General features: G+C 32.2%; 1 pseudogene; it reads left to right on the top strand.

Annotated features, from left to right (window-relative positions):
• Positions 1–10,304: 10,304 nt before the first annotated feature.
• On the top strand, positions 10,305–14,149 carry LOC142551371 (3-hydroxy-3-methylglutaryl coenzyme A reductase 1-like; annotated as a pseudogene).
• The last annotated feature ends 514 nt before the right edge of the window (positions 14,150–14,663 follow it).

The raw sequence follows: 14,663 nt of genomic DNA, 5'->3' as shown, positions 1-14,663 counted from the left end.
TAATTTCGAGTTTTGTATTCCTTCTAGTTCTGGTTTTAGTTAAGAAGTCACTTGTTAAGTAGATTAAGCAGTACTTGATAAGTGCTGCTACTGGTTTTAGTGCGGTACAATTGCTTATGGTTTTCTGCTTATTTATATCTACTGGTTTTATACTTAAGCCAGCATCTACTGGTTTTGTACTAGCATCTCCACAACAAAATTAAGTCTAACACTTTACTCTCTTATATTAAAACTTTACAATTGTGCGTTTGCGAGCGGAAAATATGCGACATAAGCATATTTTTCTGGTTTTATATGTTGATGACATTCTACTTGCTAGCAATGATATAGAGTTGTTGCATGACACCAAGAGATTTCTAGTTAATAATTTTGAGATGAAAGATTTTGGTGATGCATCTTTTGTACTGGGTATTCCGATATATCAGGATCACTCTCAAGGTATTATTGGATTATCTCACAAAGACTATATCTAGAAAGTTCTTAAGCGATATATGAGACAAACTGTAAACCAATGGATATCCCGATGGCGAAAAGAGACAAATTTAATCTAAAACAATGCCCCAAGAATGATTTTGAAGAAAAGAAATGCAGAAGATTGCCTATGCATCTGCAGTGGAGAGTGTGACGTATTCTCACGTTTGTACACATCTAGATATTGCGTACGTGACATAAAGGTTGAGAAGATATCTAAGTAATTCAAGAGTAAAGTATTGGAAAGCATTCAAACGAGGTATTTACACATAACAAAAGATTACATGCTCATATCTCGGAGGTTAAATCAGTTTGATATCATTTGATATACTAACTCTGATTTTATGAGATGCCAAAATAGTATGAAAAAACTACGCTGTCTCATGTGTTAAAAGGTTATCTATTAAAGCCTATTTTGTCATGAGAATAGATTTTGTATCTTGTTATGTTGCATCCAATCAAGTTTTTGGTTATTAAATGAATAATTCGGAGTTAATAGTTGTCTATAAATCAGTTTGTTACAAACTCTATAATTGTGGATTCAATTATTATGGGATTATCACCCAAAAGATTTTTGTGCACATTATTTGTATAGGTGTTTGACCAATTAAAGATATTCAGTTTCAGTGGTAGTTTGTAATTTTAAATGTTTTATAGACATATTCAGTAATTTGGTTTATGGTTATGTAAATTAATTTTCTACATAAATAAATTTCAAGTTAAGTCACACTCTGATTATGGTTTAAAATTTGATTTCAATAAGGTTTAGAGAGGATCGGTTGAAAATATGCATGTTATGATAACATTGCATGAAATTTCCATGATATACATCCATTTCATAATTCATGTCATTCAGTTGTGTTGGCTTATGTGATCATTGATGGATCTAGTTACCTTGAGTGTAGTGAAAACTACTTCGATCTTATATCGATTTGATTGATGGACCAGATTAGTTATAAATATATTTCAAAATAACAACAATTATGAATTCATAAGGTTATTTTTATGAACGTAATTATAAGGCTACACATATAGCCCAAGTGAGATATTATCGATCAATTTTATTTATATGGACTTATATGTGAATAATCATGCGTTGTGAGTGATCTGTTAAGTTAAGTCAAAAATAAAATTACCAAATAATATTTCGGGTTATTAGTCTTAATGTACCTAATAAGTTGCAGGTCTTTAATATGTAGAAGCGAAAGTATAATTTTTGTTTTTATGATGAGATAAAAACGGAAATATTAGAAAATAATGATGAACATTATCTAAATATGGGTCATGGTCCACAGATTGCGCGCAATCACATTCCATATTCTCTCCTCGTTCAGAAGAGAAAACTAAAGGATTCTCTCAGGGAAAATAGTGTATAGATATGAAGATCAATACACGTTCTAAAGAATTCATGAACATGACTTCAGGTACGCTTCCGTTTAAATTTTTACTCAAATTCTTAATTATTTAGCATGATGATTCTTTGGTTTACGTTGATATTTCACAACATGCGAGGCTATAATTAACGTGTTATGTACACGAAAGCATCCATCGCTTGTGATAAATTTGAAAATGAAATGAATCGACCAAAACCAAACAATCACAGAAAAAACCAAACGTAACATGAAAACATCAAATAACTGAAAAACAGTGTGGCGAGAATTGTTATGATGTATCCATGACCACTTCAATTTCTTGTTGTATGTTGGGATGTAACTCCTCCGTCGGCTTTGGCGGCACCACGACCCTGTCGGGATGTAATTCCTCCCATACGCCTATAATCTCCCGAATCGGTGTACCTTAAATATGGACTGCTTTCTAATGGCATCTTTGCTTGTTTTGATTTGCTTCAAATCCATCTGTTTGCTCAATAACATCACTTCTGTGTAATTGTTGCTGTTGCCCTTCTTCCATATTTTTGTTATGAATTTTATGTAGTTATTGACAATATTAATATATAATCTACATGCGCAAAATGAGCAGCCTAAGAATCCGTCCAGCCTTTCACTTGTCTATGAAACACAAAATAATCAACTATATATCTATTATCTATTATATCTCTATTATAAATATATGAGTTTGAATTGTGAATTTACATCTATGTCCTTAATTTCATTAAATAATATTCATCAATTCATACGACTTTATTTGTTTTGTTTTCACAATAAAAATGAATACTCTTACAGATGATAGGATAAACATGTGATATATAATATAATAATAAGTTAAGGATAAATAAGATGTAGGATATTATATTTAATGTTTGGTATGATTTTAATAAGAGTGATTAAATTTATATATTAGATTGTAATGACAAAATTAACCTTATCATAATAAATTTATAATTTCAAAGTTGTTGCTTGAGTTCATATTTTTTATCTGTTCATGCGTCGATAGTGCTTGCATGATTTATTTATTTTTACCTAATTTTATATATTATATAATATGATAATTGAACCCTTGATTTTGTAAATCAAGTCAAATATTAATTTTTAAGGTTAATCGAGTGATATTAATAATTTTATTGATATTTATTAAAATTATTTATATAATTATCTCGAATTCATTTATATAATTATCATATTATATAATATATAAAAATATTTATTTGATTTTAATTTCTACATACTAGCATAGATTTATAAAAATCTTTTATAAATTGAGGGCAATTAAGTCATTTGTAGTGTATTTATAATTAAATTAAAATTATCACACCTAATAAAAGGGACATTTTATCCTTCAAAAAAATTATTTATCAAGGGCCCATGATATTAAAATGAGCTTTTTAAAAAGGTACCAAACATGGGATAAGGAGTATTATTTATCAATCTCTCCCTTATCCCATGTACCAAACTACGTCTCAGCATAAAAAGTAATAATTTTTCATGGATGATCCAAATAAGAGATTCGACCCACGAAATTGATCTGTGAGATTAAATAATATTCATTAATACATATCAACGATCCAAATAAGATATTCGACCCACGAAATTGATCCGTGAGATTAAATAATATTCATTAATACATATCACTTTATTTGTTTTGTTTTCACAATAAAAAGTAATACTCTTAGCCTAAAAAGTAATAATTTTTCATGGATGACCCAAATAAGATATTCGACCCATGAAATTGATCCGTGATATCGTCCCACGAGAGTTAATTTTTGTGGAAATTGATCCGTGAGATCGTCTCACAAGAGTTAATTTTTGTGTAATAAATATTTTTTTTTTGTTTTTTCCCCCTTAGTTGTTAATGAATTCTAAAATAAATTGAAATCATTTATTGACATGAAATTTACACTATGTTTTTTTTTTAAAAAAATTTATATCTCGTTCAAAATTCTATAGTTCTCCAATTTTTTTAGCAGGTCTTCTGTAAGACGGTATCAAGTAGATATATCTCTAACACGAGTTGAAATTTTTTATTAATTAATGTTAATGTATTTAAAATAAATCGAAGAAAAATGAAGTTTACACTTTTGTTCAAAATTTTATAGTTCTCCAATTTACGGTTTCATGGATATATATCCTTGATACGGGTCGACCCAATCATTTCCAGATTGAAAAACAATATTTTTTCATGATTCGGGTTGGATATGAGACATGTTTCACAAAATTGACTCACAAAACACTCTCATATGAGTTTCTGTGCCAATTTATTTTTAACTTGAGTAAATTAACATTCATGAATAATGTGATACACAGTGTAAAGTCAAATATAAAGCTAATTGTGAACATAATGAGAATTGCACTGATGCGGGTCTCAATGGGTCAAACCGTAAAACTTTATGCATGAAAAATCCAAATAATTGTTTGGTTCCATGAGAGAAGACTTCAAAAGAATGAAAATAGCTTAAATTGATTTTACGTGTAATAATTACTTTTATATGCATCAAAGTTATAGAAAATGAGGAATAAGAATGAATTCAAATCTTTTTAATGTGAAACAAATTAGTCTTACATATATAGTTACTTAAAATGATTTATCAGATTTTAAAATTTTTCTTATGTTTTTTAAATATATTTTTTGTTCGAAAAATAAAAGTTTTTAAAAATATTACAATTATCTTAATGTTTTATACCCTATCAAATTTCCTTCGATGAAATACTTATAGAACTTGTAGCTACTTTTTCAATGATATGATTTATGTATATGACTTTATAATTTCGAAATATATCATGAGACATTCAGAAATTATTATTATTGTGTGTTCTATCTTTGTATGATTTACACGTGCAACACACGTACATATGACTTTATATATATATATATATATGTCAACATAATAATTCTAAAAAGTATACACAACATAATATGAATTAAAATTGTAATATGGGAATCTAGAGAAAAAAATTAAATTGTTTTCAATCCTCTTAAACAATGGAATTTATTTTTGAATTTGGTTAGGTTATATCCACGTGATTATGATTGTGGGCATGCTACTTCAATTACTATCAATTTCTTGTGGTACATTTTGAGACGGTGACCTCAGTTTCCCCCAAACATTTATCCAACAACCTGAACATCAGATTTGGTAAACTTCTGAAATCACGTGGACAAGAAGTGCTTGTGTAATGATAATAAATTCATGGTCTTGATTGAAGGTAAAATGATGTCCTACCTAATACTGTTTATGTAGCATGCATGATTCAGACCAACAACTCTTTTTACTGTTTATTTAGAATATGTATTTAATATAATGTTATTTAGATGTATATATAATTTTTATTTATTATAAATAATAATTGAAATTTTATAAAATTTAAAAAGTGGATTCCCCTACATAAACATCTCGGATAAAAATAATGAGAAAAAAGAAGTAGAAAGTGATGGGATCGATGAATGGAAAAATCAAATATTGAAGATGTATTTATAGACACAATTTGTTATTATTATTATTATTATTTTATTTTTATTTTTGAAAAATAATCGTTGAACAACAGTTATTTATTCATTTATTGATTTTGATTTTATTTAAAAAAATTCAATCAATTTTTATTTTAAACTAAGGTGCAGCTCCCAAAATGGGAGCCACTCCCATGTATTGTTCAAAGGAGCTCGTTCCATCAGTGAGAGGGATGGAGCTCTATAATGTAACGCATCATCACACAATGGGAGCTCAAGTGAGTGCTCTGAGTAGATCTGGCCACGGACCGTGTTCGGTTTAGGTCGGATCCAATGGCTTAGGGTCGGGGTTGTCCGGGCTCTGAACCCAACGATTTAGGTTTAAATTCTGGTCTGGTCAACCGTTGAGTCTAGGTCCAAGCCCGGTTAAACTCTTATATGTATATTTTTTTACAATTGTTAAATTTAAATAATAACAAAAAAATTTGAATTTATAAAATTAAACATAGAAAAAACTCGAAACAATAACATCGGGAACTCAAAGAAAGAATGCCCGCCCCAGCGTGAGGAGCGCTGCCTGGACTATAATGTGACACATCATTACACCACGAGAGCTCGAGTGAGGCAAAATTTGTGTGAGATGGTCTCATGAGTCGTATATATTATTTGGTTCATCCATGAAAAAGTTTACTTTTTATGCTAAGAGTATTACTTTTTATTGTGAATATCGGTCTAGTTGACCCATCTCACAGATAAAGATTCGTGAGACCGTCTCACAAGAGATCTACTCATCAAGTGGATATCTTAGTAAGTTGACTTGGTGAGATATTAAATCACAAAAAAAATATTATTATCAGTTTTGAATAATAATATTTTTCATTTAATAAAAAATACCATAAAATACTATTATATATATATGTTTACTATATAATTTTTTTCTAAAAAATTTATTACTGAAAATGGCCAAATGGAATTAGTAAATTATTATAGTTCAGTGGAACTCACAAGAGACATGGTCAAAATATCTCTCTGTGTTTATTAAGTTGAATTGATACCACGTTACTCAACATGACAAAGCAAGATTATAAACACGTGGAACTCATTCCCAACTCGTACAGTGGCGGGCCGGCAGGAGGCCGACGAGGATTAATTTCTACGCAGAGAATAACGAAATAGGAAAACAAGTCCATCTTATTAAATATAAATTTTAATAAGTTATTTATTTATTTTATATAATTTTAGTCAATTTTTCACGTGACTCTAATTCGACACCGACTATATGAATATATATACAGTGTCATATCAATTCTTTTGTCGAACAAAATGATTCAAATTATAAAAAGAATTGAAACATATATACCTAATTTGTAAATATAGAGAAACAAATTGCACTCAGGTAAAGACAAACATACATGACCTGATTTTTTATTACAAAAATCTGACTTCTAGCCTAGATTATGTCAATCCCGGGATTGGGTGTTGTTTTAATTAATCTCTTCAGATTTAAGACACTAGCAAAATAAAAATATTTAATCAAAGAAAACGACAAAGAATTATTTCGCAAACGACATGAAATTTAATTATGTCATTTCGAACAACAATAAACATGTTTATAAACTGTAAAATAAGAAAAAATAAGTCGAAGGATGGCGATTAAGCACTGAAAACTAAGAAAAACTGATAGAACAAGCTACTGGACGAGAAAACATATGTGTACATCTTGCTAAAATTTGCGGAAATTTGAGTAAAATATTGCAGAGAATTTTGTAGTAGTTGTTTGATTGGAGTTGATCGCTTGATGGTGTCGTTCCATCCGCGTCTTTGTTCAAAATTCTTCACAGTAACTGATCATCACTTTGACCGTGGTCGGTTGTCGTCAAATGAGCCAAAATCACAGGTTCAATTTTTTTTAAGTGGGTTGGATTTTTACTTATTTATTTATTTTGGGTCGACAAAATTTAATTTTATGGCAAATAGAGAGAATATGAATTGAGTCCGTCCAATGAGTTGTTTTTCTTACATTTAAACTTGAATCAAAAAATATTGAAGAGAAAACCCCATCTATAACTCACGAAGGACCGTGTCAGCTTGTTCACGTTTGGTTGCACTAAATAATTTAGCATTCCGCAACCGAGACACATGCGTTGTGATTATCATAGTTGATTCGCTGAAACAGAATGACGAGTTTTGGTCGAAAAGTTATAAAGGAAAACCATTCAAGTGGGAAAAAAAAAAACAAATTCGAAATTCTCAACCACACAAGTAAAATATATACACGTTTAAAATAAATAACGGAAACACAAGACTTTTACTTCTCCTTTAGTTTCGAGAAAATTATCATCCCCCTGACCTCAAATCGTACGACTACAATGAATTGATCTCGTATCGATAACATTGTATATGAGCAAGTTTTTTGTTAGACGATCTCATGGATTTATACCTGCGAGACTGGTCGACCTGATCCATATCTAAGATAAAAATGAATACTTTTGATATAAAGAGTAATAATTTTTCATGAGACAAGCAGAAGATTTGTCTCACGAAATTAATACATAAGATAATCTCATGAGAGTTTTTGTGATTATATATTTGGACACGTATAAATACGAATTGAGTCATTAGCATTCCAATACTCATTATTTTAACTCATGCATATCAATATATAATCAACCCAAGGCTAGAAGTTTTGACAAAATCATAGGTACAGACCACTTGATTGGACCTGTCAATTAGAGCCAAACACACCGACGTATTTAATATTCAATAATAAATCAACAATATAGAATTTTTAACCATCCTTGTGTGATTCAGCCTCTGATCTTTTTGACCATTTCTATATCCATCAATCACGATTCTCCTATCCGATACGGATTGAAAATGAATTTTTCAAACGATAGCTATAAGGGCGCTCACGTTGGTTGGTTAATGGGTGTTAATAACATCCATTAATTTTCGCATAGGGCGCAAGAATTAATAATCTTGGCTGACATGGCAACCAAGAAATTCATCAGAATGAACGGCGTTATTTCGAAATTTGCGACGGTTTTTCGTAAACCATCGCAACTTTGTGACGGTTTTTCGTAAACCGTCGCAAAGTGAAAAGCGTCTGTTTTTTTAAAAAAATGTCGCTATTTGCGACGGTTTTTTAACACCCGTCGCTATGTGCGACGGTTTTTCAAAAACCGTCGCTAATTATCACCAACGGCTATTTTCAAACGGCAAAATTATGCACCAACGGCTATATTCGATTATCGTAATTCGTTTTCTTTGTATTTTGTGTTTTTTTTAAAGAGATTGTGTTGAATAATATTTTAAATAAAAGAGTCCAACTTTTTTTTCATTTCTTAATAATATTTTAATGAATATTGGAATTAAGTTATTTTTAAAATAATAATACTATTTATTTTTAGTAATATTTGTTGTAAAATTTTAAAAATATTAGAAAGATATTGAAATATTAAAAATAAAAAAAAATTAGTAAGTGGACAGTGAGACGCATAAATAATGAAAGTTGAAATTAAATGAATGTGAGTGTGTGTTAATAATGGGGAAGTGTTAATGTAATGAATATGTGGCTCGTGGACCCCATCATTTTTGATGAGATGGAGAGTTATTAACATGGATTAATTCCGACGGATGCGGATGCCCTAAGATGTTACATTATACTTCTATAACAACACGTATCAATCATTTTTATAAAACGAAAACATACAGAGTAGTTAAAGAAATCGAGCTCGTACCAAAGACGCGACAGACAAGCATAAAAAAAGATCACCAATAATAACATTGGCAGATAAGTGCAATACTAAACCAAAGAGATGTGCGTGTGAAAGTCATCTATTGAACTTGTGGGGGCAAATGTTATTTCAATGGACTAGTGAGTCACGATAAATAGACTGTATTTTGAATTAGAGATGATTTTAATATCTCTATCCTATTTAGTTTTACACTGATAAATGTTTAAATTTTTGTAAGAGATTACGATTGACAAATTAGTAATTCGAGGGATCTACTTTTGTAAGCTCGGGCTTGGTAATATATAGATATATAAATATATTATTTGTTTGAATAATGAATATATTTAAAATATATATAAAAAACCCACAAGCCAATAATTAGCTTATTAGGTACACACTAGTGACGTACGATGAGTCGTCGAGCTGGCTCAGTAGAACTCAAAAGAAGTTTTTTCATGAAGTCAACTTGCAAACACAAATTTAATTTTTGAATATTTTCTTTTAAAAAATATTTTAACAAATATTCCCTTAAATCAATAATTTAAGGGAATATTAGCTTTGGTACAGTTGTTACACTTTCGTCCATCGCACCTATATAATACTTTTCTATAATATTATTAATTTTTCGAATAAATTTTATAACATTTGATTTTAAATATTTATAAAAATATTATTTTTATTATAAATATATAAGTTCGAATCGATGAGGTGTTAGAGCATCCACAATGCAAGGGTGTTATAACATCACCAACTCATCAAAAAACATGGGGTCCACTGCCACATACTCATTATAACAACATATCTCTTTTACCCACATTTTTTTAACATTCAAATTTATTAATTAAATATTTAAAATAAAAAATAAAATATATACAACGGTTTACAAATGAAAATTTAAAAAAAAAAAATTTGTAAAAAAACCGAAAAATCAAAATTTAAAAACAAAATTTGAATGAAAATTATAAAAAAACCAGAAATTCAAAATTTGAAAACAAAATTAAAATAATTCAAAACACGTGAGGTTCGCGTGTCAGCAAGTCAGCGACGGGTTTTTTCACATGTATATTGCCTAAAATTTTTATGTAATATACATACTATATTATATTATTATTTAAATAAAAAAGAATTATATAAAGATATTTACCAATAACACTAAATGCTTCGTTGTCGCATAAAGCAATTAAAAATTAGTTTAATTTATATTTATATTAAAAAAAAAAAAAAAAAAGAAAGAAAGAGCACGTTTGACGCCTGTCTGGATGTGCAGACTGCTCCACTCTCCTATCTCTATATTAAACAACGCCTTCCTCCCGAAATCATCGCTCCGCCCCCGATTTCACTCTGCACCGTCGAAGCAATGGATATCAGCCGGAGGCCACCCAGATACTCACACAACAAACCACTTCTTTCTCCTCCTCCAACCCGAGGATTCGTCGGCCTCCGGCGATCACCGTTCCTCCCCTAAAGCGTCGGACGCTCTCCCTCTTCCACTTTACCTGACCAACGGCATTTTCTTCACCTTGTTTTTCTCCGTCTCCTACTTCCTTCTACACCGTTGGCGTGACAAGATCCGTAACTCCACTCCTCTCCACGTCCTTTCCCTTTCTGAGCTTGCGGCTATTACTTGTCTCATTTCGTCTTTCATTTACCTCCTGGGGTTCTTCGGCATCGACTTTGTGCAGTCGTTCATTTCGAAAACGGAAGGAGAAGATCATCAGCCCCAACGCTTCGTTCGTGACATTATCCCGGAAGATCGGAGCATTCACTGCTTTTTGCCACCGACGCCTCCTTGCAAGCCGAAACCCATGGAACTTCCGCAAGATGACGAGGATCTCGTCAAATGTGTTGTCTCGGGAGAAATCCCTTCTTATTCTTTGGAGTCAAAGCTCGGGGATTGCTTTAGAGCTGCAAAGATTCGTCGGGAGGCGGTCCAGCGGCTGACTGGGAGATCTATGGAGGGATTGCCTTTGGAGGGGTTTGATTATGACTCGATTTTGGGGCAATGCTGCGAGATGCCAGTGGGGTATGTGCAGCTTCCGGTTGGGATCGCCGGGCCACTGTTGCTGAATGGGTGCGAATACACGGTGCCGATGGCGACGACAGAAGGATGTTTGGTAGCAAGCACGAACAGGGGGTGCAAGGCAATCTACGCATCTGGGGGTGCTACGTGTGTGCTTCTGCGAGATGGGATGACCAGAGCTCCTGTGGTGAGGTTTGCCTCCGCCAAGAGGGCGGCCGACTTGAAATTCTTCTTGGAGGATCCTCTCAATTTCGACACACTGTCTGTTGTTTTCAATAAGTAAGCACTTTTGCTCTTTTCTATTTCTTTTTTTCGTACACAGTATACTGATTTTTTCTTGGAAGTTGCATGCATGTAGATTTGTAGCCTTATATTTTCTTCCAGAAATTTATTGGATTATGTTCTCGACTTGCGATTTTATCATTGCTATTTAAGGATTTGTAGGAATCCTTGATGTTGATCGGTATCTTGAAATATAGGGAGAAGTAACTTGTTATTTTAGTTGAAAGGGGAGATTTTACTATGCTAAAAAAAGAAGATTTTAGTGATTAAATTCTTTCATTCTTTGCTATAGAAATTCTCGTCATCAAAGAACACCTTTTCAGATTCATTTGGGACATTTCCCTTTATTTTTTTTATTCCCAGAATTCTGCTGATGATACCGTTCTATGTCCCATCAATCGAATCAGATTGGATTTTTGAAAGATAACTTTCTTTGATAGAAAAAGATTATTTCCACTTTGTTAATGAGGTCATTACTGTAATTAACGATCTACATCAGCTTATGTCCATTTAAATGTTTTAAATATAGATAGATTTAGGGCCGTAGATAAGCTCTTATCTATTTTCTCCTGTTTATCCGGATCAGGTCGAGTAGATTTGCAAGAATCCAAGGTATTCAATGTGCAATTGCAGGGAAAAATCTATATATTAGGTTTAGCTGTAGCACAGGTGATGCCATGGGGATGAATATGGTTTCTAAAGGTGTTCAGAATGTTTTAGACTTCCTCGTTAATGATTTTCCTGATATGGAAGTCATTGGCATTTCTGGTGAGTACAATCTCTCTTATTTTTAAGATTTTGATACCATTCATCTCAAAATGCAGACATTAATTAACCCTTCAATTGCTGCCTCTTTAGCATTGTCTTATTATTCATTACTTGGCTCCAGTGTTGCTAGTGATTATCATGGTTTATCAAATGTTAGGCCTTCTCTGGACATCATACTGATTTTTTGTAGAATCATTCTTATTGTCAGTGTTTCTCCTCATTTTCTTTATTCCGATTACTCCATGCCATATTTATTAGCTTCTGATGCCAAATGTAAAAGTCCTCATTCCTTCAAAACACGACAATGGAGATTTTTGTCAATCTTTTCATTTTTTTCCTGACCAAATTAGTCATTACCCTCGCAGGCAATTTTTGCTCTGACAAGAAACCTGCTGCAGTCAATTGGATTGAGGGACGGGGAAAGTCAGTAGTTTGCGAGGCTATAATTAGTGAAAACGTGGTAGCAAAGGTATTGAAAACTTCTGTATCAGCCCTTGTTGAGCTTAACATGCTCAAGAACCTCGCTGGCTCTGCTATTGCTGGCGCTCTTGGTGGTTTCAATGCACATGCGGCAAATATTGTCTCGGCCGTTTTTATAGCGACTGGGCAGGATCCAGCACAGAATATAGAAAGTTCTCACTGTCTTACTATGATGGAGGCTGTTAACAACGGGAAAGATCTCCATGTTTCTGTGACCATGCCATCCATTGAGGTAATTAGATTTGGTTTTATATAAGGAATGTTTTTGGGATCTGGTTGAATGCTCGAAAATGCTTAGAAATAATAATAATAATAATAATAGTTAGGAAACGTTTGGTACAGGGATAAAATAATAAATGATTATAATATAGGGATAATAAATCAAAACATACGGATAACTGTAAAACTAAAATTTATTATAGAACTGAAGCCAACAGATGGATGAAACAAGGATGTGCAAATAGCCAATGTCTCATAATTCGCACCAAATCGTGCTTTATATGCTGAAATTCCTGAAGTTGTTTTTCATTAAAGAAAAAGGCATTATTGTAAAACGAATGAATTGTTAAAAAAAAAACTTTTTTATTAGGATATTTTTGTATTTAAACATGACATGACAGGAAACCAATGATAATTATTCTAAGATGCCGCTGCTATTTATACTTAATACATTGACATCAAATGGTTCCTAAATTTCCAGGTCCTTGTGTTTGGATAGCGACATGGATTTTCATTAACAATGGCTTGATTTTGTTGGGAACTAAATTTTGTTCCCTATATGCTTGTCATTTACTCCTGCCATTATTAGAGTTGATATCTAAAGTTATTGTTGGTTCTGAATATGCTAACACCCTCAAATCCCTTTATATTTTTCGAAATGTATACTTTATCATCTCAGGAACCCCATTATCATATCATGTCTTCCAGGTTGGCACCATAGGTGGTGGAACACAATTGGCGTCACAGTCAGCTTGCCTCAATCTTCTTGGCGTAAAGGGCGCAAGCAAAGAGTCCCCAGGCTCAAATTCCCAGCTCCTGGCCGCCATCGTTGCCGGTTCAGTGTTGGCCGGGGAGCTCTCTTTAATGTCTGCTATTGCAGCTGGCCAGCTTATCAAAAGCCACATGAAATACAACCGTTCTAGCAGGGATATCACTAAAATTGGCTCCTAGGAGAAAATAACTCCCGACTTTTCACTCGAATAGCGGCCAGTCGTGCTGTTGAAAGGGTCTCGAGAAGGATTAGAGCCACTGCGCTTGCAAACGAGTCGGCACATAGCTTCCCCCATCAGAATCGAAGGGCTACCCGACCCATCTGTGAAAGGTTCGGTGCTTCCCCTAATCTGTTAAATTTCTTTTCTTACCCACTTAGTGAATCCAAAGTATGTTTGTTGGTGTTCCTGTAATAATAAGTGATTCTTGAAGCGGGGGCTGCCTTGTTTTTGCGTGTCATCCTTTTTAGTTTTGTACAGGTTAAGTTATGCTTGAGATAGTTGGAAGTTTGATGTTGCATTTGTGGAATGAGATTATGATCTGTTTTTGTTTGTCTAAATTCGCGCGCCCATATATCTTATATGACTTGAATCCAAATTGCTCTAAATTCATCGACAGTGCTTAAACTTGTATTGTTTGTAGGATCCTTTGTTGAACATTCTTGGAAATTAAAATTTTATATTACGGCGTTGGTTTTTTCTTGAAATCTGTGTAAACATTTTTTTTTTAGATTTCCATCTTAATGACCCATTAAAGATTGCATTTTGACTACCCTGTCCCCTATTATTATTACTTTAAAATTTACATAAACATTATCCCAATTGATAGTTTGAACCTTTTTTGTGATTTCTCTATTTTATTCATTAAACATCTATATATATAAATACAATTTTTTGCATGGAAAGTTCTCACAAAAAATTTATATAAAAAATACTTATTAATATTAATGTATTCATCTATCATATTAGAGATTTTAAACTGAAATAATTTTGTAATTAAATGTGAAGTTTTTTAAATTTGGTTTTTAAAATTCTAATTTGAATTTGATGTTCTTGGAAATAAAAGTTATATTT

This window comes from Primulina tabacum, chromosome 7, assembly GCF_025594145.1.
Source record: "Primulina tabacum isolate GXHZ01 chromosome 7, ASM2559414v2, whole genome shotgun sequence".
Classification (NCBI taxonomy): domain Eukaryota; kingdom Viridiplantae; phylum Streptophyta; class Magnoliopsida; order Lamiales; family Gesneriaceae; genus Primulina; species Primulina tabacum.
This window is presented reverse-complemented; position numbering and strand designations above follow the sequence as displayed.